Below are 27,950 nucleotides of genomic sequence, written 5' to 3' on the forward strand. Positions count from 1 at the left end.
ACAGGTTGGATTTATTTTGCGCTTTCCACCAGGGGGAATTTGGTCCCAAGTCAGCACCTAGACAAGATTCTTGTGAGAATACAAACATCCCTTCATCAACTCTAACATGTTGCATACGGTGGAAGCATTTTGGGGTAACATTTTATATTTTCTGTCTCATCCACTGCTAATCCAATACTGACATAGCAACTCTGTCAGAAATAATTGACCATAATCCTGTTACTCCAGCTCTTATGTTTGACATTTCTAAATTATTTGTGAACTATGACATTAATGATCCAATGGGCCCAACCTTTGTTAAATCGAATTGGACAATCCTTGAGACCTTTCAACAGCTTGAATTAAACAATAATAAAGGCCTATTTTCTCTCAGAAGGAACGGGTGGGCTGTAAACTGTACCGTCTTATTTACCAGCTAAAGAAGGTAAGTTGGATGAAAGTACCATACTAGGAAAACGAGCGAGAAACATTCTAGAACTTAAATCCTTTTTAACAAGCCAATGAACTTTCACTGCTTGTTCAACTGCAACACCAGGACCAGGGAAATGCTGACATTTTTCTTTCCTCTAAAGCAATTTATCTTCGCAATGTCATCATCATAATTGTTAATAAGGGGATTTGCTAAAAATGTCAGCTTGTGCAAAGAAAAGTCATGTTTCTTCAAGCTAATCGCTATCTGGAAACACTCAAATGATTTGCATCCGCTCTAGTCTATCGCTTAAGCCAGGTAACATGGAGAGGGTTGATCTCCTCACCAAACAGCCAAAGAAAAGGCGTTCCTTAGGGATCAGTGCTGGGTCCCCTAATGTTGTGAAGGTTTTACATTTGTCTTTTTCAACTCAAGATTACATTTGTCAATTTACCTACCATAATGGAAAAATCTATTAATTTGATATTCTACCCTTCCTGGAGTGAGTCGGATTTGAAACCCGTTGGCCACAAGCCTGGGATCAGAGAAGAAGGCCACTCCACTCAGCTCAGGACTTCCCTTCTCCATGTTCCAGAGAGCCTGAGTACACTCAGCCACCCACTAGGAAACTAGAAAAATACAAGAACAATTAAGACACCAAATCTGTACCTGATACCAAATGGGACATTGTAGTACTTGTTTCAATGAATCTCACAGTAATCCAAAAAGTAATTATTTATGTAATTATAAAAAACTACACAGTTTTATTTATAAGTATATCAGGTAAATAGCAAACTGTAAAATTAAGTGTAACTAGATACATAAGGGGTGCTACATAATAACCAGATTATAGAATGCGCAAGGAAATCGCTCAATTTATGAGCTGAGAACAAGATCGTGTCAATGTTCCCTTTTTTGCTGTCAGTTGAGAAATTGGAGTGATATGTTACCCATCTGTTAACTGTATAGGGTTCTGCAGGATCGCTGCGGGAAGTATATTATTCAGCAGAAGTCTCCTAAACAGCAAGGCCTCCTCCACCCGAAACGGATTTAACAACATGAGCTTTCTACCAAATAAAACGACCCAGGCGTTTTGAGAGGCCAAGCCGTTTACAAGCCTGTGGCCCCGAAGTCTTGGGACGCTCTGGGACGAAAGGCGGTAGTTACGGTAGGGGTTGTGAGGGCTTGGGCCCGGGGGTTCTCTTCTTCTGGAGTTGGGAGGAGAAGAGCTGGTCCAGGACCGGCTGGTTAGAAGGCAGGTCCTTGTGTTTCTAACCCTGGGGCCGACTCAGTGGGGAGCCCAGACTGAGCCCCCTCTCGGGCTCTCTCACACCTCGATCTGAGGCCAGCTTGGTCTGGAGGTCATAGCATTCCAGGTGTTTCTTTGCCTTATCTTCATACCTGCAAGGACCAGAAACCCTTTAGCCAATTAAGAAATGGTATATTATCATCTCCTGAAAGAAAGGAAAATCAAGTACTCACTGAAATATTGTCTTTTTTTTGCAGCAGCAGAGGTCAAAACAAATGTTTCTGAGATAGCCTTCATCAGTGTTTGGAGAACTATAGACATCCACCCATATTTATAGCGGACGTCACATTGTAGTACTGATTTTTCACAATCATTATTTACATACATTTTCTACTGTTATCCCACAAAATAAAAAGAAACAAAGAAAACTACACATTGCTCACAGGAAGTAACCTAACGAGTTTTTCATTAAGGCCTCTAGGGCTCTCTGTTTTGTAAGACATGGATATAATATGCCTCTCTCTGTAACAGTCATTTTTTCTCTATTACCTCCTCTCTTATGTGGCTGTACAACTTGGAACGTCCTGGAACTTCAGTTGGCACACATGTCTGACCGCATTAAAGTGTCTGGCTGCAGGGGACTTCTCGTCACCAGTTCTGATGTTGCACTTGTGCTCTGTAATACAAACTTTCAATTCACTCTTAGACTTTCCAACATAATAATAGCCACATGAACACTTGACAGCAAATGGACCACAAATGTTGTTTTCATTCCCGTATGAGGGTGAAGAAAGAAATCACCATTGGTCATTGCATTACAGTTCACACAATTATGACATCGCAGTTCACACAATTATGACATAGAAAATTGCCTGGGGGGAGGGTATACAGAAAATGTTGAAGGGGTACATATTAATCTGCTCTTACCAGGCTGTCCCTTAGGTTTCTAGCACGTTTAAAAGCGAATCGAGGCATAGTCTGAAAAGCCCGACCCACAGAGGGGTCTGTAGAGAGAACATGCCAATGCTATTTAATGGAGGATTTAACAGCCAGAGACATAGGGGAATACATACTAGGGCTGTCCCCAACTAAAAAAAAATCTTGGTCGACCGAAAGTCTGTTCTTTCGACTAATACCTAGGTGTCTCGCTAGACTGTAAACTCTCCTTCCAGACTCATAATAAGCATCACCAATCCAAAATTAAATCTAGAATCGTCTTCCTATTTCACAACAAAGCCTCCTTCACGCACGCTGCAAAACATACCCTAGTAAAACTGACCATCCTACCGATCCTCGACTTCGGCGATGTCAATTACAAAATAGCCTCCAACACTCTACTCAGCAAACTGGATGCAGTCTATCACAATGTCATCCGTTTTGTCACCAAAGCCCCATATACCACCCACCACTGCGACCTGTATGCTCTCGTCGGCTGGCCCTTGCTACATATTTGTCGCCAGACCCACTGGCTCCAGGTCTTCTATAATTGTTTGCTAGGTTAAGCTCCGCCTTATCTCAGCTCACTGGTCACCCTAACAACACCCACCCATAGCACACGCTCCAGCAGGTATATCTCACTGGTCATCCCCAAAGCCAACACCTCCTTTGGCCGCCTTAACCTCTCTGGGACATGTGGGACGCTAGCGTCCCACCCGCGGGACACACTGCCAACAGCCTGTGAAATAGCAGGACGGCATATTCAAAACAACAAAAATCTCATAATTCAAATTTCTCAAACATACAACTATTATATCCCATTTTAAAGATAATCTTCTCGTTAATCCAACCAGTGTCCGATTTCAAAAGGCTTTACGGTGAAAGCATAACATTAGATTATGTTAGGACAGCGCCGAAACAAGAAAAACCACACAGCCATTTTCCAAGCAAGGAGAGGCGTCACAAAAACCAGAAATACAGCTAAAATGAATCACTAACCTTTGATGATCTTCATCAGATGACACTCCCAGGACTCAATGTTATACAATACATGTATGTTTTGTTCGATAAAGTTCATATTTATATCCATATATCCATTTTACATTGGCGCATGATGTTCAAAAATGTTTTGCCTCCCAAAACATCCGGTGAATGAGCACATCAATTTACAAAAATACTCATCATAAACGTTGATCAAATTTACAACAGTTATTGAAAGAATTATAGATACACTTCTCCTTAATGCAACCGCTGTGTCAGATTTCAAAATAGCTTTACGGCGAAAGCACATTGTTCAATATTCTGAGTACAGAGCTCAGCCATCAAAGCAAGCTATACAGTTACTCCATATTTATGTCCAAATACCTCCGTTTTGTTTGCGCATTCAGATCACTAATCCAAAGGCATAATGCGCGAGCACAAAACCCGAGACGAAAAGTCAAATAGTTCCATTACCGTTCGTAGAAACATGTCAAACGATGTTTATAATCAATCCTTAAGGTCTTTTTAACATAAATCTTCGATAATATTACAACCGGACAATAGCGTATTCATTACAGAGGAAAAAGAAGGAGCGGCACGCCTGCGTGAGTGCGCAGTAAACAACTCACTGGTCCCAGGCTTGAGACAGCTCTTATTCTCTCCCCAGTAACAGTAGAAGCATGAAAAAAGGTTCCAAAGACTGTTGACATCTAGTGGAAGCCTTAGGAAGTGCAAAATGACCCCACAGACATTGTAGTTTGGAAAGGCAATCAGTTGAAAAAACGACAAACCACTTCCTGGTTGGATATCTTTCTCAGGTTATTTTGGGCACGTCATTCATCTGAATTTCCGAATACTGCCCCGTCAGTAAAAGTTAAATTCCAGTTATTTTTTTGTTGCTCTTCTGCACACCAGTATTTCTACTTGCACATCATCTGCACATCCATCACTCCAGTGTTAATTTGCTAAATTGTAATTACTTCGCTACTATGGCCTATTTTTGCCTTACCTCCTTACTCCATTTGCACACATTGTATATAGATGTTTCTATTGTGTTATTGACAGTACGTTTGTTTATCCCATGTGTAACTCTGTGTTGTTGTTTATTGTCGCACTGCTTTGCTTTATCTTGGCCAGGTCGCAGTTGTAAATGAGAACTTGTTCTCAACTGGCCAACCTGGTTAAATAAAGGTGAAATAAAAAATAATAATAATCGTTTGGTCAAAATATTTAAAAGTGTATTTTTCCATATATAGACACAACCTATATGTTTTAATAAAATAAACTATATATGCATTGAGCTTGTCTGATGCTATAGAGATTGTAGAGGAATACAAATACCTGGATGTCCTCTTGGACAATAAGCTTCAGTGGAGTAAATGTACAGAACTGATCTACAAAGAGTCAACAGAGACTGTACTTTCTCAAAAAGCTGGGATCTTTTAATGTTGACTGCACTGACTCTGTTATACAAATATTTTATTGAGAGTATTTTAACTTTTTGTATTGTTTGTTGGTTTGGCAATGCCACAGTCAGCCAGAAATATATGGTGAGAAGGATTATTACCACAGCAAGCAAGGTACTTGGAGTCAAACAGACAGGCCTGGATGAGATCTTTTAAGGTCAGGGCCTTCCGCAAGGATCACAAAATCATTTTAGACCCAAGCCACCCCCTGTACCCGGACTTTGAACTACTCCCCTCTCGGCGCAGGTATAGCGCACCCCTCAGCGTGAAAAACAGAACTAGACTTTAATTTGTGCCAGGCGTGATATCCCTCCTAAATAGCTTGGGCTAATGTTCCTATCGACCCAGTAAGGCCAGCAGGCTAGTCTCTTGTTATTGGTATGTAACTGTTATGGAAGTTGTATTGTCATGGGGACAATAAAGTCAGTAAAGTTAAGCTCACTGTTAGATGAAATAAGACACTAATGACTCAAGAGGGAGCCAGAGATAAAGATAAGAAAAAAAACATTTTAAGAAAATGTTTAAAAAAATTAACCTGTGCAGAACATCCTCCTCCCGCTCCTACTGGCTTTCGCAGATTCTGCTGTTATACTCCTGAAGTTGCCGGTAATAGGCTACACGAGGCGTCGGCAAACTTTCTCATGTGGAATGGCAATTTATCTTACCATTTCTACCGATCTGGCGTGCCAGTTATGATTTTCATATGGAACAGTTTAGTTTCATTTATAATAACGTATTTGTATCTCCAAATCATTGTCATGTGGTTAATCAAAATTCTATCCAAATCTAAAAAGTAATTTATATTGCCATTGCCAACTTCTGTATGTAAAAATAGCCTATAAAGCCAATAAATAAAAACATTGCTGCCTTCAGGTAGAAAATATCCTGATAAAAATAAATATCCTATAAATTTCAATGGCTACACATGGCCTGTCTGCAACAAACTTGAAACACTGTATCAACTATTAACTTAGGTCTGACCTGAAGCTCCTTGCAACATTGTATAAAATATTCTGGGCCCTCAGTTTCCTGCGCCAGTGAGCTCGGGACAGACTGTAACGAGTGCGCTGAGAGTCGGGAAGCAAGTTCAGGGAGTGAGTGTTTTAATAAAAAAAAACACAACATAATACAAAACAAGAAACACTAACAGCACACAGACAAGAAACCTAGAGAGTTCTCATCTATATTATTCGTAGCAGTCTATTTACCACCACAACCCGATGCTGGCACTGAGACCGCACTCAACCAACTCTAGAAAGGCCATAAGCAAACAAGAAAATGCTCATCCAGAAGCGCCGATCCTAGTGGCCGAGGACTTTACTGCAGGCAAATTTAAATCCGTTTTACCTCATTTCTACCAGCACGTCACATCTGCAACCAGAGGATTTTTTTTTTAATAATAAAAAAATAAACTCTAGATCGCCTTTACTCCACACACAGATGCATACAAAGCTCTTCCCCGCCCTCCATTTGGCAAATCTGACCATAATTCTATCCTCCTGGTTCCTGCTTACAAGCAAAAACTAAAACAGTTAGTACCAGTGACTCGCTCAATACGGAACTGGTCAGATGACACGGATGCTACAGAACTGTTTTGCTTGCACAGACTGGAATATGTTCCGGGATTCATCCAATGGCATTGAGGAGTATACCATCTCAGTCATCGGCTTCATCAATAAGTGCATTGACGACATCTTCCCCACAGTGAACGTATGTACATATCCCAACCAGAAGCCATAGATTACAGGCAACATCCGCATCAAGATAAAGGCTCGAGCTGCCGCTTTCAAGGAGCAGGACATTAACCTGGGCGCTTATAAGAAATCCCTCAGACGAACCAACAAACAAGCAAAGCGTTAATACAGGACTAAGATTGAATCCTACTACACCGGCTCTGGCGGTCGTCGGCTGTGGCAGGGCTTGAAAACCATTACAGACTACAAAAGGAAACCCAGACGCGAGCTGCCCAGTGACGCGAGCCTACCAGAAGAGCTAAATGCCATTTTATCCAGACGGATTACAAGGACGTGTACTCAAAGCATGCACGGACCAACTGGCAAGTGTCTTCACTGACATTTTCAACTTCTCCCTGACCGAGTCTGTAATATCCTACATGTTTCAAGCAGACCACCATAGTCCCTGTGCCCAAGGAATCGAAGGTAACCTGCCTAAATGATTACCGCCCCATGAAGTGCTTTGGAAGGCTGGTCATGGCTCACATCAACAGCATCCTCCCGGATACCCTAGACCCACTTCAATTCGCATACTGCCCCAACAGATCCACAGATGACGCAATCTCAATCGCACTCCACACTGCCTTTTCCCATCTGGACAAAAGGAACACCTATGTGAGAATGCTGTTCATTGACTACAGCTCAGAGTTCAACACCATAGTGTCCACGAAGCTCATCAATCACTAAGCTAAGGACCCTGGGACTAAACACCTCCCTCTGCAACTGGATCCTGGACTTCCTGACGGGCCGCCCCAGGTGCTAAGGGTAGGCACCAACATGTCTGCCATGCTGATCCTCAACACTGGGCCCCCTCAGGGGTGTGTACTTAGTCCCCTCCTGTACTCCCTGTTCACCCACGACTGTGTGGCCAAACGACTCCAACACCATCATTAAGGTTGCTGACGACACAAGTGGTAGGCCTGATCACCGACAACGATGAGACCGCCAATAGGGAGGAGGTCAGAGACCTGGCAGTGTGGTGCCAGGACAACAACCTCTCCCTCAATGTGAGCAAGACAAAGGAGCTGATCGTGGACTACAGGAACAGGCCCCCATTAACAGTGACGGGACTGTTGTGGAGCGGGTCGAGAGTTTCAAATTCCTTGGTGTCCACATCACCAACAAACTATCATGGTCCAAACACACCAAGACAGTCGAAGAGGGCACGACAACACCTTTTCCCCCTCAGGAGATAGAAAAGATTTGGCATGGGTCCCCAGATCCTCATTTCTACAGCTGCACCATTGAGAGCATCCTGACCGGTTGCATCACTGCCTGGAATGGCAAATGCTCGGCATCTGACTGTAAGGCGCTACAGAGGGTAGTGCGTACGGCCCAGTACATCACTGGGGCCAAGCTTCCTGCCATCCAGGACCTACACTACCGTTCAAAAGTTTGGGGTCACTTAGAAATGTCCTTGTTTTTGAAAGAAAAGCACAATTTGTCCATTTAAAATAACATCAAATTGATCAAATACAGTGTAGACGTTGTTAATACATTTCTAAAAAAACTGTTTTTACTTTGTCATTATGGGGTATTGTGTGTTGGATTAAATTGTTTGTTTTTTCATCAATTTTAGAATAAGCCTGTAACGTAACAAAATGTGAAAAAAGTCTAGAGTTCTGAATACTTTCCGAATGCACTGTAATGTTACTGCATGATTGTAGCGGGTTTACTAAAGCGTTAGATCTATTAGCTATTTTGACTATGACGTTACTTTAGCTAATATGGTGACAACGATTTAGGCTGTGTGTAGCAGTTATTGTTTGGCTTGGAAAGGTTTTTTCGCCTGGTCACATACAGCTGATGTGTTGTGCATTAAAATCCACAAACAAAGGAAAAAGATGAGAGGAGGAGAGTGCGGATGTGACAAGGAATACAACGTGGCTGTTATGAATGTGAACTGTGTTTACGTGTGACCAGGGGTGTATTCATTTTGCCGATTCTGTTGAAAAACATTTAAGTGGAAGCAATAGAAACTCTCGTTTGCAACTGTTGGACTAATGATTACAGCCAAGATCAGGTAGATGCAGGCAAGGCGGTATTGAATGTGTCGCTGTCTGTCCACTTAATGTTCTCTCGACCTGTGCACCAACGTTGTAATCTTTTGTTCATAGACTAGGTTGTAGCAACCTCATGATGGGTACAGGGAAAATTAGAGTATCATGTAGTAGCCTAAACCTATCAATGTTACATTGAACTGGGTAAAGAGAATATGAATGACAGTCATCCAATATGCTGTAATAGAAATAAGGTCATGCTCTTTAAAAAATAGAATTGTCCTCCCTCATTTTAAACGGCACCGACCGCCACTGATTGAATTTAGTCTTCAAGATCAAATCAAACTTTGTCACATGTGCCGAATACAACAAGTGTAGTAGACCTTACCGTGAAGTGCTTACTTACAAGTCCTTAACCAACAGTGCAGATCAAGAAAGAGTTAAGAAAATATTTACCAAATAAACTAAAACAAAAACACAAAATAACGAGGCTATATATAGGAGGTACCGGTACCGAGTCTATGGGGGGGGTACAGGTTTGTCGAGGTAATTTGTACATGTAGATAGGGGTAAAGTGACTATGCATAGATAAAACAGTGAGTAGCAGCAGTGTACAAAACAAATGGAGGGGAGGGGGGGCTCAATGGAAATAGTCCGGTGGCTATTTGATTAATTGTTCAGCAGTCTTACGGCTTGGGGTAGAAGCTGTTCAGGAGCCTTTTGGTCCTACTGTAAACTTGGTGCTCCAGTACCGCTTGCCGTGAGGTAGCAGAGAAAACAGTCTATGACTTTGGTGACTAACCCCGCCTAGTATATACACTACCATTCAAAAGTTAGGGGTCACTTAGAAATGTCCTTGTTTTTGAAAAATCCCATTTTTGTGTGCATTAAAATAGCATAAAATTTATCAGAAATACAGTGTAGACATTGTTAATATTGTAAATGACTACTGTAGCTGGAAACTGATTTTTAATGGAATATCTACATAGGCGTACAGAGGCCCATTATCAGAAAACCATCACTCCTGTGTTCCAATGGCACGTTGTGTTAGCTAATCCAAGTTTATCATTTTAAAAGGCTAATTGATCATTAGAAAACCCCTTTGCAATTATGTTAGCACAGCTGAAAACAGTTGTTCTGATTTAAAGAAGCTAGTTGAGAATCTGGAGCGTCAGCATTTGGGCGTTCGATTACAGGCTCAAAATGGCCAGAAACAAAGAACTTTCTTCTGAAAGTTGGTCTGAGAAATGAAGGCTATTCCATGCAAGAAACTGAAGATCTCGTAAAACGCGGTGTATTACTCCCTTCACAGAACAGAGCAATCTGGCGCTAACCAGAATAGGAGTGGGAGGCCCCGGTGCACAACTGTGCAAGAGGACAAGTACATTAGTGTCTAGTTTGAGAAACAGACGCCTCAAGTCCTCAACTGGCAGCTTCATTAAATAGTACCCGCAAAACACCAGTCTCAACGTCAACAGTGAAGAGGCGACTCCAGGATGCTGGCTTTCAATACTTTGTTGAAGCACCTTTGGCAGCGATTACAGCCTTGAGTCTTCTTGGGTATGACGCTACAAGCTTGGCACACCTGGGGAGTTTCTCCCATTCTTCTCTGGAGATCCTCTCTAACTTGGTCAGGTTGGATGGGGAGGGTTGCTGCACAGCTATTTTCAGGTCTCTCCAGAGATGTTCGTTCAGGTTCAAGTCCAGGCTCTGGCTGGGCCACTCAAGGACATTCAGAGACTTGTCCCGAAGCCACTCTTGCGTTGTCTTGGCTGTGTGCTTAGGGTCGTTGTCCTGTTAGAAGGCGAACCTTCTCCACAGGTGAAGGTCCTGAGTGCTCTGGAGCAGGTTTTCATCAAGGATCTCTCTATACTTTGCTCCGTTCATCTTTCCCTCGATCCTGACTAGTCTCCCAGTCCCTACTGCTGAAAAACATCCACACCACCATGCGTCACCATATGGATGGTGCCAGGTTTCCTCCAAACGTGACGCTTGGCATTCAGGCCAAAGAGTTCAATCTTGGTTTCATCAGACCAGAAAATCTTGTTTCTCATGGTCTGAGAGTCTTTAGGTGCCTTTTGGCAAATTTCAAGCGGGCTTTCATGTGCCTTTTAATGTGGAGTGTCTTCCGTCTGGCCACTACCATAAAGGCCTGATGGGTGGAGTGCTGCTGAGATGGTTGTCCTTCTGGAAGGTACTCCCATCTCCACAGAGGAACTCTGGAACTCTGTCAGAGTGAGCATCGGGTTCTTGGTCACCTCCCAAGAGCCTTCTCCCCCGATTGCTGAGTTGGCCGGGTGGCAAGCTCTAGGAAGAGTCTTGGTGGTTCCAAACTTCTTTCATTTAAGAAGGATGGAGGAATCTGTGTTCTTCGGGACCTTCAATGCTACAGATATATTTTGGTACCCTTCCCCACATCTGTGCTTCAACACAAGCCTGTCTAGGAGCTCTACAGACAATTCCTTCAACCTCATGGCTTGGTTTTTGCTCTGATATGCACTGTCAACTGTGAGACCTTATATAGACAGGTGTGCGCCTTTCCAAATCAAGTCCAATCAATTGAATTTACCACAGGTGGACACCAATCAAGTTGTAGAAACATCAAGGATGATCAATGGAAACAGGATGCACCGGAGCTCAATTTCGAGTCTCATAGCAAAGGGTTTGAATACTTTTGTAAATAAGGTATTTCTATTTTATTTTCGTATTTATGGGTTATTGTGTGTAGATTGAGGACTTTTTATTTAATTAATTGTAGAATAATGCTGTAATGTAACAAAATGTGGGAAAAGGTATGTTTTATTTTTAACAAGAAAATCTTAACAAGAACATTTTCTTAACAAGAAAATTTCCCAGGACATCGACATTTCTTATATGGGCAGAAAGCATACATTCTTGTTAATCTAACTGCACTGTCGAATTTACAGTAGCTATTACAGTGAAAAAAGACTATGCTATTGTTTGAGGAGAGTGCACAAAAAAACGGATCACGGCAACTGGTTTGATACTGCACATTCACCTCGAAGGTAAATAATGTACTTCCATTCAGTAATCTTGCACTGATTTGTCATCCTGAGGGTCGCAGAGATAAAATGTAGCATAGTTTTGTTTGATAAAATCTATTTTTATATTCGAATGTAGGAACTGGATTCTAAAGTTTGAACCCCTGTTGTTTCTAAGTCTATGGAAGGGGGTGTGAACCATGAGCCTCCTAGGTTTTGTATTGAAGTCAATGCACCCAGAGGAGGACGGAAGCTAGCTATCCTCCGGCTACACCATGGTTCTACTCTAGTGCTGTTGAGGCTACTGTAGACCTTCATTGCAAAACAGTGTTTTAATAAATTATTTGGGACATGTGAATATATTTAGTATAGATTTATCTAAAAATAATATTTTAAGTGTTAAAAAAAAATGAAATTTCACTGAGGATGGCCCTCCCCTTCCTCCTTTGAAGAGCCTCCACTGAAACCCATATAGCATCAGATTGACGAGGTGAAAAAACTGATTGTTTGACTATTGTAACATGCAGTGATTAAAATGATATTGTCCCCGTCCAGAGCCCAGGCTTTTTCTGTAAATGGTAGAGTTCTTGTTTCTGGACCACAGGATCTTAAGATTGCGTTCTACTAAGGTACTTATCTCGCGCTACATTGGTGACCAGGGTGGGATCCTTTCGATACACCTATGGGGCCAGGGCACACACATTCTCCTAGAGAGAGGGGGGGGATTCTGAAGCATGCGTTGATGACAGTGCTACTTCCCCTATCAGAGGCTTAGGCTTTTGGCATAGATAGTAAAAGCTCTCATTTCTGGACTGCAGAATTGTAAGATGGTGCGCCTCATGGCACATCTCTCTATATATACACACACACACATCGATTAGTAGCCAGGTTACACTATATTTAGATACTTCAAATATTGCCTGAGAAACCGCAGGCTCCATCTGCAAATTACCTGGCTCCATCTGCACCTTTGTTTAAGAAACTCAATATCTTATCTATTTACGACGTTAATGTACACCAATTATGTACTTTCATCTTCAAATACTCATTCCTCCCAGACAATTTACATAAACCATTCAATGGACTACAGGTTAATTCTGAAATCCATCTATAGAACACAAGACACTGCGATAACCTTCACCTTCCCCACTGCCGCACCTCGTATTGTATCTGATTGTATCTGAGAATTGACTGAGGTACCATACTCTGGAATTCTTATCTTCACGTTGTCAAATCACTGTCATCCCTCAATAACTACAAGCTTAAACTGGGGGTCAGCCTGATGAACCAAACTACCAAATAATCCCCTCCATGTAGCCTAACTTGCACAACATTTTTTACATTTTTAGTCATTTAGCAGACGCTCTTATCCAGAGCGACTTACAGTAGTGAATGCAGAAATGGCACATTTCATACATTTTTTCTCCGTACACAAGAAACATGTTTGATTATGTATACTGAGTATATTTTGTACAATTATAATTAATATGCTTTGTTTAACTGTCTGAACAAACGTTTGTTTGTACATATATTTGTGGTGTGGTTTTCATAAGCCCTTTTGCACTTCCAACCTCACCTGCACACTGTTTTCACAATTTTTTTTAAATCGGTTAGTTTTGTCTTTCACTTTTCTTTAGTGCGAATAAATAAAATTGTATACATTGTATACATTTTTGCCCAGCTGTTTTTTTAGAGAAGATTGTATTGTAAGATAGCTGTAATGTTCGTTTTTAAACCTCCATTCTAGCATACATGACACACACATTTTTCAATCTACATGCTTTTATTTGGGTTTCTATGCTAATTATATAACTGAATGTTTCTTTAAGCTAGTTACTTGAAATTGTATAAATATAACCATGCCAACACATGATACAAACAGTTAATTCACCAACAGAGACAGAACTAATGAAGCACTGGCTTCTTCAGCAGGCAAATGTACATTTACAGTAGCTTGCTAGGCTAATCAAACTAACATTAGCCAGCTTCAATAAATTGGCTAAGTGGTCAATGGAGTTAACCCTTCATATGATCAAGACAATGTTCATTGCAAGCTGTATTTTTCAAGTGCACTCAAACAGATATTTATGTTACTTCCGTCATTACACACAGACAGCAGCTCGTGTTTTCATGTGAGGCTGTGTTTCAATGACTGTAAATCTGTGTTTACATCTTAGATAGAAGCCGGCCATTGGTTGCCTTCATCACAAGGGGTATGTACGGGAGTTCTGATTGGTTCCAAGTTTGGCAAATGTGCCTGTGCAGACAGTGTTGAAATATATTTTTTATGAAAATGTGCAAGACTTGAAGGTGCCAACAAATTTTCTAGTCTTTATAACAATGTTTCACTGATATAGAAATAAATCTGCTCCCTCGAAGGAGATCAATCAACTTCACGTTTTTCGGCTTTCTGCCCACCACCTAGAATGTTGAGGCATTCCACAATGGATGCCTCAGAAGAATCTGCAGAATTTTCTGGCAAAATAAAAACCACCAACGACGAACTCTACAGGAAGACCAAAGGCCAGAGCATCACATACCAAATCAAGATAAGAAGAATGCGTTCGCTTGGCCATGTTTACCGGAAGGAGCAGGATAGCATCCCAAAAATTGCCCTAAGGTGGACCACCAGGGAAAAGAGAACCTAAAACTACCGCCAGGTAGAGAACCTAAAACTACCGCCAGGTAGTTTTAGGAAGACCTAAAACTACCTGGCGCAGAACTGTGACAGACGGACGAGCTGGCCAAGATGAACCTCTCGTGGGGGCAAGGCACAACACGTGGCCAAGGACAGAGAGTGGTAGAAGGAACTCTCATTGTAGCCTTATGTCCGATAGGGGGAGAAGGAGTAAGTAAGTATAATGTAGATTGTCAATCAATTAAGCCCAAAAGGTACACTACAATAACATAATATTGCTGCTAATGCCTCTGGACCTTTCATCAGAGGGCAATGAGACGAAATCCCAGGTGTGCCACTGCTGCTATGTCCTAGAGGTAAGGTAAACTAAATTACACTCGTAAAAAGCCTGGTTTGATGTAAGGGGGTAAAGGCAATTGAATCTGCTAACTTGCACTCCCATACGCTTCCGAGTAAATGATTGTTTTGGCTTATGGCACTGCATCCACACATGCAACTGACCTGTGTTACTAGAGTTCACGTGAGAGCGATAACGATTCCTAGAAGTGGCGTGCCCCTTAACAGTGGCGGCGGAAAGGAGCCAAATATTTGCCTCGTCTTATTTCACGTTTAAGACAGCGGTAACACAAGGCGGGATTCTAAACAGATGTCTTTTTCCATACACTCGCCCATACCTTACATAAGTTCCCCACGTAGGCTAACGCTGAGACACATTTTCCGTCCTTTCAATGACTTTCAATTGGTACGCAGTAATCCACGATAATTGGGTGGAGTGCTTTCAGTAGAGGGTAATGATGTTATTCCATGATGCTGGTTGAGTTGTTCAGTCTCAGTGGATGTAGATCAGAAGATAATGCCATTTATGATTTGTTTTACTGGCATGTGGATGTGCATCTGGATGTTGTTAGAAAAGAAAAAGGAAAGGGGGATACCTAGTCAGTCAGTTGCACAACTGAATGCATTCAACTAAAATGTGTCTTCCGCTTTTAACCCGACCCCTCTGAATCAGAGAGGTGCGGGGGGGCTGACTTATTCGACATCCACGTCTTCGGCACCCGGGGATCAGCGGGTTAACCGACTTGCTCGGGGGCAGAACAACAGATTTTTACCTTGTCAGCTCTGGGATTCTATTTTTTCGAAAGTCACTAATGGCAGTACGACGTGTATTGCTTATCTTTGATATGGGGCGGCAGGTAGCCTAGTTGTTAGAGCGTTGGACTAGTAACCGAAAGGTTGCAAGATCAAGGCAATTAACCCACTGTTCCTAGGCTGTCATTGAAAATAAGAATTTGTTCTTAACTGACTTGCCTAGTTAAATAAAAGGTTAAAAAAATTATATATATATGTCCAATTTAAAACAATTCTTCACTATTAGGGAAGCACAAAGGTGAGTGACCTCTCTCGTGCTGAATCATGAGTCACTATTACAGTGTGCTGTACTATACAGATACCACCGAAAATCATGGCCTCTCAGCTGTGGAAAGGCAATTAAAGCAGGGTCACAAAATGCAAGGTTTGTGTAACTTCCTAAAGTTTCACATTTTCTTATAAAAATGTTCCATTGCATTTTCTGAATTTTATTCATATCAGTTTCGTTCTCCTATCTTATTTTTATTAGACGAAACCGCAACAAAGTGAAATACTCGAACATGTTCATAATTTATATACAGAACAAAAATATAAATGCAACATGTGAAGTGTTGGTCCCATGTTTCATGAGCTGAAATAAAAGATCCCAAATGCAGCAAAGGCTTATTTCTCTCATATGTTGTGCACAAATTTGTTTACATCCCTGTTAGTGAGCATTTCTCCTTTGCCAATTCATCCACCTGACAGGTGTGGCATATCAAGAAGCTGATTAAACAGCATGATCATTACACAGGTGTACGTTGTACTGGGGGCAATAAAAGGAGACTCTAAAATGTGCAGTTTTGTCACACAATCCAATGCCACAGAGGGTGCAATTGGCAAGCTAACTGCAGCAATGTCCACGAGCTGATGCCAGAGAATTGAATGTTCATTTCTCTACCATAAGCCGCCTCCAACATCGTTTTAAAGAATTTGTCAGTACGTTTAACCTCACAAACACAGACGATGTGTAACCACACCAGTCCTCCACGTCCAGCTTCTTCACCTGCGGGATCGTCTGAGGCCAGCCACCCGAACAGCTGATGACACTGAGGAGTATATCTGTCTTTAATAAAGCCCTTTTGTGGGGAAAACCCATTCGGATTGGCTGGGCTTGGCTACCAAGTGGGTGGGCCTACAGCTGGGCCTTGCCCAGTCATGTAAGGTCCATAGATTAGGGCCTAATGAATTTATTTCAAATCGTTAAAATTGTTGCATTTATATATTTGTTCAGTGTAATTCAAGAAATGTGGCCCATCTTATGCACTTGCTGATTTTCCTTAGAACATCTTGATTACGAACAAGCCGCACCAGACGGGCAAGACAAAGGAGAGGGTTAGTGTGTGTCCACATACAGAATATTAAATTTATTAACCGTCTGACCAGCAAAATACCTTTGAGTGCTCAAGATGCATGGCATACTTTGGAAAAAGGAGATATTTCATGCAGAATACCTGTTTTACAGTGGAAAATATTGACCATGTAACCTAGTAATCAGATGCAGTCTGGAAAATATAAACATAGCTCATATTAACAATTCTGTCTGGGTAGCAACATGAATAAGCCAAGCAAAATTTCCAGGGCCATATTTTACACATGCAAGTGACAGGTCAATCTTTCTTTTTTTTGCCTTGCTAATAATAACAAATGGAAACTGCTTCGAAGGTAAAGTCTGGAAACTCACTTCTTTCGGTCCTCCTCCCCCAGGTTTTTCCATCTCTCCTGCACGGCAGAGGTGATGTCCTGGAGGCTTGCTGCGGGCTCCACCTGGAGAACCTCTGCCCGGGTCTCCCTCTCAAACAGGCAGCGGGGGACAGGGGGGTCCTCATGGTACGGCTACTGATCAGGTTGTAGGCCTTCAGTGACGCACGTTTCTCTGTTATAGCGTTGGACACCTTTTTGCCAGGGCTGCTCTGATCCTTGGCCTCGACCAGGCCCAGGTCACTGCTGCATCCGGTGGGCAGGTGGACCTTGACGGACTGCAGTGGCTCTCCTGTGGAGGGGTCTGTCAGAGCCGTGCCTCGGCTCCAACTCACTGCTGATAACTGCTCAACGTCTTTGTCAGGATGTTGGTCATGGCTGTTGAGCCTCTCCAGGCCTTTAGCTGGGCCTGGATTTGTTATCTCGCTGCAGGTCAAAGCAATTTCATCTTCCAATAGTAAAAAAGTCAAAGTCCCCTGGGATTTGGTTGACTATCCAGTCTTCAGAGGAAGAGGAGGAGCTAGTGTTTACTGTCTGGTCACCAGCCACTACCCTGGATGGAGAGCCATCACTGTAGCCAAATGGCGCTTTGTCCACCGTGACACTGTGCTCCATAAGACTGTCCTCTACGTCAGCGTTTCCCCTACAGTTGCCCAGTGATAATGGGCAACTGTAGGCATCTTCTACAGTGACTGGTGGCACCTCAGCAGGAGACCGCGAACCAGGGCCATACAAGGAAACCAACAGCGTCTCCAATGCTGCCAGCACAGCCTCCTAACAGTCACAGTCTCTGTGAGAAATAACATAACACACTAATGCCCATGCTGTTCACTTTCCCTTCTTTACAGGCAGTGGCTGTGCACCCAGGTAACTGCACATTTAGTTAATGTGGCTAAGGAACTGATTGGCAACTTACTGTTTACTGTCAGCACTTCCTATTTTTATCACAGAAAATCAATCAAGTTATTTTGAGGAGATAAATGAGATAGTTGGACAAAGGGCAAAGGGACAGTAACGTTAGCTAGCCAAAGCAAGTAAATGGATTCCTTGCTGTACCGTAGAGGCTACATGTAGGGAAATCATACATTTGTTTACTGGATCTTGCATCGCATATTTGCAGCTGAATCGGTCAGAAAGCTGAAAAGGATGAATTGACTGGTAACTGGTTCTGCAGCTACTGTCCGTTTTTATAAATCTTTCGAACATCCTCAATCATATTTAGTTTCCCCTAAGTTTAGTATTCTTTCAACCAAAGCTCATAGAATGATAGTGGTAGTGTGGAACATGAATCTGTCCGCAAGGAAATTGAGGAAAAAAAGAGAAAACGGAACCTTGTTCTGGTGCAGAATCTGGGTCTTCTTGGGGGTCAGGTTGACGTCTACAGTGGATGCGGGAACAGTGATGTCGAGCATCATAGTGGGATAACAGCTGCGGGCAGAGTCTGCCGGGTACTGAGCCAGGTAGTGCTGCCGGACCACCTGATGGTCAAGCAGAGAGAACGTCTCAGAACTGCAGTGGTGATACTATGAGCAATGCTTCACAGTGACAGTGGTTTAGCATCTACATAACAAAGTGACTTTATCAATGACAGAGAGAGCTACTTTTGGGATAACAGACAGGCCTATGTGATGACAAAGTGATACTTGAGAGGATCACAATGGAAATAAGCCTTCATTGCTGTCTTCAGCTGGAGCGGCTTTACATATGTATTTTTAATCTTCAGGTAAATAAAACATTGGGTGTGCTTCTAAAAAAAAAATCCTAATTATGAATGCGGTCTATGACTTCCTTGGACGACTTGTGTGAATGTAGGGTAAACGAAGTGTGAATGTAGGGTAAATGAAGAATGAATGTAACATGTGAATGCTCACTGTACAACTAAGAGAACAAATACCCACATCTAAAATACTTTGTCCAAGCAATTTGAGAAGCTATTGTTTATAGAAAACCTCTATCATATTGGCTGCCTATTTTCTTTACCCAAACCACAACAAACATCTGAAACACGTGTACATTTCATGAACACAAAAAGCATGTTTTTAACTTCATGATATTTTTCTGGTGTACAGGTCGATCATTCAAAGATAGATGTTTTGTTGGGGTTACTGGAGCTTGCTAAAGAGCAATCCATACCAGGTTTGGGAAAGAACCCATCCATCACAATCTGTTAAAAGATAGAAAATCAATATACTAACTGGGGAACAATTTCAGTGAAAAACAAATGTATAGTACACAGGCTGGTAGAATGTTATGTAGACATCTTTACATAGCTACTGTAGTTACAAACATGCTTTTTGCATCATTTGTAACAATATGTAGCTATCTACACTGTACTTACAAGGTATCTGTCATTTAAAGTGTAAAAATACATAATTGCTAAAGGGATAGTTCACCCAAATTTCAAAATTACTTATTTGTTTCCTTCTATGAACAAGGAGAGACAGTTCTCTATGCTTCATTGTTTACCTAGGCACTGCACTGTCACCAACCGCTTCCAATAACGTTTTCTTACCAAAAACCAGACGCCCAATATTAGCATGTTTACAATTTCACGGCCAAACCATGTTAACTTCAAACCAAGTTATTGAAAAATACAATCTCATGGACTTTGAGATTTTAAAAAGTACACTATCAAATTCATGTCAGATCCTCAAGGGTTTTAAATCTTAAAGGATTCACATGGCTTTTTCTTCTCAACACAAAAACATCACACGCTGTAGACACTTTGAAAAAGCTTGAACAACCAATGACACCTAAATGCTGTTGTCTTCTAAACTCAAAGAAAACTGTTAATGTTGGCGGCATGCGATAGACAAGTGTTGGCGAAAAGAGAAACTGCTCTAAATGACTTAATTAGCAGATCTCTCACTGCATGACTTGGGCAAACAATTCTAAATTAACAAGCTTCGCAGTTGACGAGCATCAGGGTCATACAACTGGAGTTTTAAACTCTCTAATTACTGGCATTGAGACCTTGATAATAGCTGTGTACATTACATATACTTTGCCATTACAACATTAGTCAATTACTGTGATACAGTTGATCCTGCCTGCCTGGCCATGAATGAGCCCTATTATTCTATTCTGAGTCGTGTAGAGGCATCTGGGCCTCATTGGCAGCAGTGTTCACTGCCACAGGACCCTGCTCTGGTAATTAGAAAAGCAGCACAGAAAAACTGACCCAGGTCCACTGACTATACTTTGATACATTTAAAGCTAAGTCTCTTAAACTCTCGATTTGTCCACTCAATCAAGGAGTGACCACGAGTATGGACTTTTTTCCCCCCAATAATATTTTTTATATTGAAAATGTGTTAAACAAGTCTATCTTGCCTAAAGTGATGAAATACTTGAGAAAGATAATAGGCTCCAGAGATATAGGAAAATAATAAAACAAACCAAGTGAGAACTCTGAGGTTTGTTAAATCTGCAAGAAGATCTACCTAAATCTGCAAAACAGAGGTCCTAGGATTGACACAAAGTCCTAAGATTGATGCAAACTTTTCTCAGGTGACATGAGCAATAGCCTGGGGCTGTGTTCCCCAGTCTGTCTGCACACGTCTTCACGTATCACACCCACGAGCCCGGAACTGGAACACATCTTGGCTTGGTGTCCTACCTGATGAGTGATCATCTTTTCCTGGCTAATGACTGATTATTCAAGCAGATCTCTCACCGCATAAATTAAGAGGGTGGGACATTCTAAGAATTGTTGAGAGAAAAGTACAATAAATTTGTACACAAAAACATTTCCTTATCCTGCAAATGATGTTCATGAGCCAGACTTATGGCTAATATTATATAACAGGCAAGAGAGGAACAAATTGCAAAGCAATCACTGTGGCTGGGCTATATTTAGTGCTGTACCACAAAACAAAACACTATCCTCACACATGGAAGAAGTAGTTCCAGGGACACATAGTTTTGTTTTAGATTGGCACACTGATCATTTTAATGAGCAATACAAAACTTCTCATAACTTTTAAAACACATAGTAAATGGAAAGCCAGTTCATTGATGCAACACTGTTTGAGGTTTTGCGGGTACATGTGGTTTCCTCTCGTTCAGCTCATTATCTACTCATTAGGTCAGGTTATGAGAGCACCAATGGCACCTTTGCTCAAAAGGGCATGGTTGTAGGTTGTCACGTTGCCAAAATAAGTGTAACATTTTGTTCCACAAGGGGCATGGCTCCTACATCAACTTGCCAGAGTTGTGTGTGGAATCTTTGAACTGGATTCCGTGATCGCTAAGCTTCGGCCAGAGAAGGGGGAGGCAATAAGTGTTCTTTCATTGCTACAGGGAGTGGAGGACAAAGGCCAAAGGTCCTTGTCATAACTGGGCTCCAGAGTCCTGCTGCAAAATAACAACAAAGGAAACGGGGGAAAAGGGACTTGCGCTCCATATCTGTCAGGCCACATTAGCCGGGAGATGCACGGCAGGTAGCAGCCACACAACGCCTACCGTGACCAAGCAGAAACTTAACGCTCCACAGCCAACTCAATTACCAGCAGCAAAGCAAATCTCTCTCACACAGAAGGAGAAAAGGGCATGGACATAGCTGCCCAACAGCCAGCCAACATCTCATACTGGCTTGATTTCAAGAGTTCTTGATGCAGCCATTTTACAAGCTTGCTGTCTAGTATTTCTCTAGGGTTTTTCACTTGCAGTCAGTCACACAGACAGTGGACCTGTTTGTCTTGCAGCTCAACCACCACCTTCCAGAGAAAGGTTCATGCAGACTGGAACACACCCAGGGTATGGGGAGAGGGTCTCTGGGACCCCTGGTGTTGGCCAAGACTGGAGGGCAGTGGGAGGACGAGTGGCTGGGTGCCAGTGCACCCGTGCTATGTCTCTCTATGACGCTGGGCCATCGACATGCACCACGGGCCACAAATTTGACACATGCTATCTTTAATGGTGACCAGTTTTGCATCACTCATTGTTCTCCTAATCCTGGTTAGGAGAAATTGCCAATCTCAGGGCACTTACTGTAAAGCAAAACAATGTGACATGTACTTTTGGGAGATATGGAAGTCTGAATTGAATCAGTAAATTAGTAATTGGTGTCATTGAGCACTACAGGAAAGGACAGCACTGCAAGAGCAGCAATATTTAAGTCAAGCTAAGTGTGGACACCTCCAAGAACAGCTGCCATCAATGTAATTGTCTGCATCTGCATCATTTCCAATCGCCATAAAAAAATACGTCAATATATTTGTATATATTTTCCTTTATTATTTTACCTTAACCCTACTACCCCTCCCCTAACTGGAGTAAACTAATGGACATCTGCACCTAGGCTTCTACTTCCAGCTTATACATACTACATACACTTTACAGACACAGTATATTTTACAATAGTTATCTTTTGTTTGTATTTAGTCTCATCCTTCAGCTACCCTCAACCTCTCAAGACCATCCAGTTTTGATTTCTATTTGCCATATTTAAACTGTACCACAAATGTTCTGGACCTCCATACATTTTACAGACACAGTATATTTTAAATTAGTTATGTTCTTTCTAGTTCCACCCTTCAGCTCCACTCAACCCCTCCCATTTATCTCTGAACACCATCCAGTTTTGATTTCTATTTGACATATGTTTTTCAACTGTGCTGTTTCACAAAAATTCTGAACCTTTCTATTCTCATAGTTTATTTTTAAATCACCCAGCAGTGCTACTTGCAGAGTTAGCTCCAGATAAGTGTTGCAATTCTTCAGCCATTCCTGAACCTGCGACCAAAAACAAGCTACATATGGACAGCACCAAAACAAATGATCTGTTTGTCTCTTCGCAGCAAAATAGGCAACAAAAAAAATACAAATCTTTGTCTTTCACTTATTTAGCATTGTTACATGACATTTTTGCAGTATAAGAGTGTTGTTTTATCTCCGATGACTGGTTTGGATGGAGCAGGGCCATGACGGAGTGATGCTGGTGTTTGACTGACCTCTGGTTGTTCTTGTTGATGGTGGACTGAAAAGCAGGTGGGCCACAGCGTTGGCCCACAGCATAGCCATGAGAGCAATCCTGTGATCGGACACCTTGGCCTTCTGCCACACCACCACCTGCAACAACACGCAGCAGCTTATTTTCAGTCCACCTAAAAAAAGACCACCTGCCGGATCTCGCATTCAAAACAGCAGACCCTGATGACCAATCAAAGCCTCTTCTTCAGCATTTCCCTTACCTGTGTGGATCGCTCAGAGAGAGGTTCAACAATAGCCCTATTCGCATGGGACTTGAATTACTATAGAACGTAGGTTATGTAATTATTTCCCCCCAGTATGTCTGTTTTTCCCCAGAGGACGATTCGGACGGGATTAGTTTTACCAAACTGCCCCCTGTAATTATTTTTTCCCCCATTATGATGGAAGCCTGGAGGCTGTTCTAGGCGTGAGGATATTTCAACTTGTCTAAGGATAGCCTAATAATGGCTTTCAGTTGGAAGAATGTCAAAATGATATCAATAAGAACCATGAACTAACTTCATGCAGACATTTAATTAACTGGCAATTTTGGCAATTTATCAATTCATTGGCACAATATCATCCGCTTACTCTTTAAAAAGAGTAAAAAGCTGACGAGACAAAAACAGATCATTAATCTATAGGGTACGTGCATAGCATTATATTTTAAGCATCCATTTGTTCCCATGTTCTAACCCAAACTGCAAGCAGCACCTGCTAAACACAGTAATACCCCCTATGTATTATCAGAGGACCTTGGAGTCTGCATGCCAAAAAACAGTAGGTTATTCTGACTGGAATGATCACTCTCCCGTCATGTGAAAATGATTGACATGGCATATTCGCACAGATGTGGTGTTTTGTGCTGTGCACATAATTACATTACCCGACCTCCCCCAGTAAAACTAATCCCGTCCGAATAGGGCTTATGTGTCTCATCTGTTCTAAAAAGGCCTAAACCAGACCAGAGGAGTTTGGGGATGACTAGAGAACAAGCTACTGTGCGCTGATGCCTATGTCACGTCACAAACTGTGAGAGCAGTTCGACTGAATGAACGGACAGTACTTCACACCATTCCCAAATCAGCAGGTTGTCTGAACATGTTATTCAACCCACTGGATCAATGTACACTACATAATGAAAGCAGATACACAGTGACCACAAGGTTACGCAATCTTCCTCATCTCTGTGCAACCTCCACCGAAGGCTTGGAATCCTCTACTTTTCCTTCATGTCCGATATATGTGAGAGAAAATTAGTCCGAGACTAAAAGAGAACATATTTTCACACCCATGGGTGGGCTTGTCGTTGACGTGTCCACCAGCGAGTATATCTCCTGGGTGTTGATTTCTGAAAGTATGCTGTCCGCAGCAGCACACGTCTCTGCTATGAAATATGCAATTTGGTGACTGTAAACGGATCACACCCGTAAACAGCACTTGGAGAAGCCATGAAACCCAACACAGGCCGAAGTGCAAAGTTCGGGATACAGATATGCCTCCCAAGTGCTGATGCCATGAAATGGGGGCACGCTCCTCCCTTGATGATGTCAGAGTGATTTCAATGAAAAGTATACAGTGGTGTTATACCTCTGACCCCTTCCCTTAATGTTTTATTCCAAGTGGCCACTGACTGAAACTGAATCTGGGGTTAAATCTGCAACCCAGTGTTCTACAGCTTTCTCTGCCGGTCTTCCTTTCTTCCATAACTTAGCTCCAAAGGCATCCAGAGTTCACTAAATATGACTACGGGAGGGAGTGGGTTCAGGTCATGGGAAATTGCGCATCTTTTCACTGGCACCACAAAATAATCTCTGTAATCTGGACAGCGTGCCCGGCAAGAACTGAATGGATTCCTGCACAGCATAAACATGTCAAATTCCCACACAAATTTGGTATACTAATTGGTGTGCTATTAAGTGAGAACCTGCGTAAAAAAAACTTGAATTCTCAAGATACTGCAGTGACAGCATAAGCAATGTGTTACTAGGTTTTTTTTAACGATAATTCCTTATTTCTCTTCAATACTTTGTCTCCCATTTAACCTCCTGGAAAGTTGTGATAAACGGTGGAAAAACTGCATCTTTACATAGATGCCATATCTAATAAGAGTTTACTTTGTCAAGCAGAAACTTAGGCTAAATCACGCATTTTCCACAAAATCAATCTCATTCACAAAATAAACCCACCTGTGCTCAATATACGGACATTTTAGGTGAAAAGAAGATAAATGTCCATGAAATTTTGGAGGAAGGCTTTTTGACATAGATGTGATGTGTGTTGTGTTAAATACACTGGAACTACTCCAATGCAGGTAACTTTTGAAAGACAAGGGCCATTGATGAAGCTCTAACTAATAGCTGAGAGCAGTGACAGTGTTCGAAAGAATGAAAGAGACGTATGACTAAAGAAAAAAGGTTCGCTTCACGTTTAAACCCTATCAACGACAACACTAAAGTATCAAATCATTGATGGCATTAATGATGCTTAAGCAGTGATTAATGGAGTTGGTATGCGGGGATTGGGTTTCACCCATGGAAATGCAGACAGATGAGGACACCTTGTGGTAGGAAGTGTTATTGTGTGCAAAAAGATGAATAAACAGTGAGAACGAAATTATACCTTACTGTGAGTGAGGGTGAGTCTCAGGTTTTACAGTGGCATACGCCATGAGAAGGTCCTGCACCTTCTTCTGCTCCTCCTTGTACTTTTTCATGTTGGCGTAAAACTGCCTCCTCACTGGGAGATTCTTAAAAAAAGCTTCAGCGCACAGACTGTGGTACCTGAAAAGACATCAAAGCCCATGTCTACCTATAAAATGTTTCTCTGTGACGTATACATAATAAATACCGTCGGAAACTGACTCCATTTCAGTAAAAAGGGAAATGCCAAACCTTGCCCTAGGTGAGGGCTTCTGGGAAACGACCCTGCCCGTGAGGTCAAGCGTGTACTGGGTGCCGACGTCGTCCTCGGCAGTCTTTGTCGTGACAGCTACCAGGTGGGAGACCACGGGGCAAATCTATCACAGCTGCTTATTACCACTTTGTACTTTTTCAAGCAGAATTTAGTGTAAAAGAGAGCCGCTTCTGACCTCTGCCACGGCGCATATGGAGCCCTGGGCCTTTCCTCTGAAGCCATATGTCTCCAGGCGCTCCAGGCCATCGTGGGCTGCAGATTTTAGAGGTGTAGTATTTCACAGCCATCACAGCAGTATCAGCAGCTTTTATGCCTGAGCCACCGTCTATGATTTCTATTCAATCCAGACCATAATTCTCCTAAAACACATGAAATACATAAAATAGAGAATGTTCCGTATTGTCCCTTCAAAGAGCCTTGAAATCAGATTAGATTTTTTTGGTGTCATATTAACAGCTATGTGTTGTAAGTTCTTAAAGCCTCTTTTGTGGATTGATCTGATTATTATATACACTGAGTGTACAAAACATTAAGAACACCTGCTCTTTCCATGACAGACTGACCAGGTGAACGCTATAATCCCTTATTGATGTCACTTGTTAAATCCACTTCAGTGTAGATGAAAGGGAGGAGATAGGTTAAAGGAGGATTTTTAAGCCTTGAGACAATTGAGGCATGGGTTGAGTATGTGGGGGTGTTCCTATTAGGAAGGTGTTCCAAATGTTTGGTATACTCAGTGTATGTTAGTGTCCACCCCAGCTCTGTTTCAATGAGGTGTAAGTACAAGAAATTATAAATTGTGCTTCAAATAAATTGGGCTCCTCAGTGGCACAGCGGTCTAAGGCACTGCATCTCAGTGCTAGAGGCATCACTACAGACCCTGGTACGATCCCGGGCTGTATCACAACCAGCCGTGATCGGGAGTCCCATAGGGCGGTGCACAATTGGCCCAGCGTTGTGCGGGTTAGTGGAGGGGTAGGCCGTCATTGTAAAATAAGAATTTGTTCTTAACTGGACTTGCCTATTTAAATGAAGGTTAAATAAATACAAATAAAAAATATTTGCTTCCTTCCATACAGGCAGGTTTATGTGCTAGAGATACTTGGAGGTCGTTTGATATTGATCATGTGGTGTTCAGTTCCGGAAAAATGTTTTCCTCTTGATAAGTGGATTTGCTTTCCTCTTGGCAATATAGGAGAAGAGTTGGAAATATTAGTCCAATAAAAAAGCTTCACTATGTCCTCAGAGGCTGGCTGTGCTGCCTGAAAGGATTACCGCTGACAGCTCATTAAGAAATGGCTCTGAAGTGGGCAAAGAGTGCACTCATGAGAGAGAACTCAAGTATTCCCCCATGCCAAGAAAAACAAATTCACAGAGAGAGCAGGTGAGCCGAGCCCACTCGAAATGGGAAAATATCTGAGGAATTCAGATGACATGACCATATGAGTACACTATAACCATTTCTGACAGTATTGGGAGTTGGAGAGGGTGTGTGTATAGTTGCATACATTTTATCAGGACATGTGGACGGACAGGATACCTTTAAGTAGGCCTAATTCCAACCAGGAAAAACAAGTAAAATAGCTATGTGCTTTACAATGTGACAATTTCAACATGTCATAGTGATTTGCATGTGCTTCACTGGCCAGGCTAAAGGGTGAACACACTTTTTTTACCAGTTTAATGTCGATTCTCAAGGCACCAGCATCCAAGGAATTCACCAGCAGTTCCTTCACCACGTTTACCAAAGAGGTGATGACCTCACAGCTGGACAGAATGCACACAGTTTCTGCAGGCAGCTGTTTCATGATTAGCTAC

General features: G+C 42.1%; 1 long non-coding RNA gene and 1 pseudogene across 1 annotated transcript; both read right to left on the minus strand.

The window, feature by feature from the left end:
* The window catches only part of LOC115161478 (PMS1 protein homolog 1-like), a 60,532-nt pseudogene extending 32,592 nt beyond the window's left edge, over window positions 1–27,940 (minus strand).
* Window positions 1,151–15,332, minus strand: LOC115160658 (uncharacterized). Its single transcript, XR_003869097.1, has 3 exons — window positions 15,089–15,332; window positions 2,208–2,334; window positions 1,151–1,810 (listed from the first exon to the last, which is right to left on the minus strand). It is a non-coding gene; the product is annotated as an uncharacterized LOC115160658 (long non-coding RNA).
* Window positions 27,941–27,950: the final 10 nt, after the last annotated feature.

The sequence above is a fragment of the Salmo trutta genome, chromosome 24, assembly GCF_901001165.1.
Source record: "Salmo trutta chromosome 24, fSalTru1.1, whole genome shotgun sequence".
NCBI lineage: Eukaryota > Metazoa > Chordata > Actinopteri > Salmoniformes > Salmonidae > Salmo > Salmo trutta.